Source organism: Oppia nitens, unplaced genomic scaffold, assembly GCF_028296485.1.
Source record: "Oppia nitens isolate AA-2021 unplaced genomic scaffold, nextdenovo-longstitch-racon4-pilon3 scaffold3_pilon_pilon_pilon, whole genome shotgun sequence".
In the NCBI taxonomy this organism is placed as follows: domain Eukaryota; kingdom Metazoa; phylum Arthropoda; class Arachnida; order Sarcoptiformes; family Oppiidae; genus Oppia; species Oppia nitens.
The window spans coordinates 8,878,071-8,881,509 of record NW_026533221.1 but is presented as its reverse complement, the minus strand read 5'-3'; positions in this window follow the sequence as shown (position 1 = coordinate 8,881,509).

Here is a 3,439-nt window from a genome sequence, read left to right as displayed (position 1 = left end):
TTTCATTTAAGTAATAATTAGTTTGAATTAAACACTTTGTTAAATAAAAAGTAAATAAATATCAAAATGTTTGTCACATTTGCTAATAAAGTTCATGAATCACTATAAGATGTTATAATAGTTATAATATATTTATCACCACTAGTTGTGCACATGTAGGTGCTGTTTAGCAATAGAAAAAGATAGAACTATCACTTTTGGATACACAGTTTTAAACACAGTATCTACTGGTTGTCCAACTCTTGGATGGTATTCCTGAAAAAACAGTATCAACAGATCCCAAGAAAGCAAACACTGGTAAGTGTAAGCAAAACTATTTGTATACTGTTTTCATAGCCTGAGCGCAGGCTTGCAATCAATTGTATTGTCACGTATATGATAACCGCCTGCAAACTGGCATTTCATTCAATACCAAACCAGTGATGCATCCAATGGTTTGTTAGAAGTCGGTATCGGAGGCGTTGCACTCGTATCTCATACTGTATTGCAATGCACTGTAAGCTCTGCCACATCTTTTAAATGTAATCCCACTCTTAATTTGTGTTCACAATTGTTATGTCAGTTATTGAAACATAAATTGATTGTAAAATAAAAAATTTTGTGAAAATGTCGAGCCTTTGCTTTTTTTGTAAATGCTTTTTATAATAAATAAACATATGATTTAAGTTATGCAATCGATAATTAATGATCTATTATGTGTCATATACTGTATATTTAGATATAAGGTATACTGTAATATATATACTTTAACTTATAATAGATGATATATTATCACAAATGATGGTCAGCTAATAAAGTCGGCATTATTTTCATCTCAATTATGCTATTTATAACTAATATTATTGTTACTACAATTGTGAACACATTTCTATTAAGTGAATCAATTGCTAATTTAAATAAATTTCTTTAATCTAATATTTATTTGATCTCTCACTCTATGAATACAATATTTAAGTGAGTCTTCGGTAAAAATTTCTTTTAATTACTTAAAGATTTGCTACAATATATTTTGATTAAAAATTTGAAAAATATTATGCATTTGTTTAAAACACATTTTTAAAACTAATTAATCAAATCTCGTTGATGTTTATGTTGCCTTAATTTAATTATTTTTATGTAAATTTTATAATTATTAAATGTTTTATACGATTGAATCGTATAATTCTTATTTTTCTTAACAATTAAATGCCTTTTGGAAAGAGAAATGTTATAAAAAGTGTATTCAATAGTATCTATTTTTGCTCTCTCTCTCTCTCTCTCTCTCTCTCTCTCTCTCTAAATTTTAATCTAATATTATTTCAAACAAATTTCTATTCAATTAATACATAAATTGTTAGCTAAAAGAAAACATTGAATAAAAGAGAAGCTTAACTCACTGAATGATATATTGATTTATATAATATATATCATATACAATATACAGTATATATGTATATGATATATATAATAGATATGAAATGGCATTCGTGTTTGACTTTTATTATAATTAATTGTTTTGTAATTTGCTATCGATTTCTTACGTGTGATTCTTATAGCAAAATATTTATCATTTTTCACATACTTAAGTTGTATTCAAAATGATTTCCTAAATAAAATTATTATTAATGAATATTTTCAAAACATAATTTTTTAATCACAGATTTTGATATCACCTAACAATAAAATATTAGCTATAAAAAGCTATTTTTATAATATTAATAAATGACAACAACAAAAACACACACAGTTTGTGGTAAAAAGCGTATCTCTACAGTAGTGGTCATTCACTAACATTTTTCACTCATGAATAGCATATACTGTATATAAATTTATAATACATTTATAACATATACTTAACAAAAAACATCTTAAAAATATATTTATCCGTACACTTGAATGACATATCATGTGTTAAATCTTTCACCTGAGTCTAAGTGGCATTAAAATTAATTTTATTTAAATTTTAAGCCATACATATGTAATGCAATTTTTAGTGTTAAATTTGTTTTTGCTTTGCTTTGCTTTGGTTTATTTTATTTTTTTATATTTCATTGCAATGTGTTTTGGTTACTCACATATTATCGCACATTACAAGCAATATGATTGAAATGATTGATCAGCGATACAGAGGTTGGATGAATCGGTTTTAGTGAGTGAATCTCAAATAAAAAAATTGTTTAATTAAAAACTAGTTTAAAAATCAACTTTTTATTGAATATATTGTAATTCTTGAATACAAATTTAGCAAAAAAATCAATAACAACAAGAAAATACATTTAAAATTTGTAGCAATGATATGACAAATTAAAATGCATTTTATTATATGTTAACCAATGATATAATTTTTGTAAAATACAGTTTCTAATTAGGTATTCATTTAATGAACAAAATGTTTGTAATATTAATTACTATACAATTTATGGTAATTGCAAATGTCTTGTTCACAAACAGTTAGGTATAAATATACTCAAAAACAAAATACATATCATTTAATGGCATTTCGATAATTACCGGCAATAATGAGGAACAACTTTCCCACATTAGATTTACTACTTGTATATACTATATGTATATTTATATATATATATTAAAGATAAATAAATGTTTATGATTTCCAGTGAACCGGTCATAACTCATGGGACCGGACGGACAATCATATAGTATACCGTAAAAGAAAGGATTGCTTTCATTCAGTATATGTGTGTAAATATATCATTAAACTTATATATGTAGCGCACATACATAGACACACACATGTCATGTCATGTATAATAATAATTGATGAGCTGTGATATTGAAAGTAAATTTACAACTAATTACTGGTCATTGAAAAAAATTTGACTAAATAATTACTAAATTATTATTTTATTATTAAAGGTTTAAATAAAGTTTTTTATGCATATAGAGAGTGGACAACAAGGAAACAGACTGACTGTGAATTTTTAAAAAACAACTATTTCTCCATAAAATAAAATACAAATGATATACAATGTAAGTCATATATTGTTGTTGTTTTTTTAGGTGATTTCCAAAGAAATGTTTTTCTCCAGTTCTCAACAGATATACCCACAAAAAAACTGTTGGAAACTCTTTTTATAGTTTTGTGATTACATAAAGTGAATCACAAAAAGATGCAAAAAAGCAATTATCAGACATTCAATCAGTGGGTCAACGGGAGGTCTATCAACGCGAACACTGACTGTGAGGCACAGGTATGCCATTTAAGAATCCCCGGGCACTGACTATCTAACTGACCAACAGATGGGCCCTTCATTAGTTAGATGATTGTCCGTGAACTCCAACAACATTAATGTGATTAACTTATTAGATTGAACTCTTGAGCACAGCAGCAGCAGCACAGGTAGTTGTGGATCTCGTATATCATACAAAATAACCTGTACCCGTTTGTAGTGGTATAGCGGCCACACAGACATTACCTTACAGACCTCTCACTGTGTGG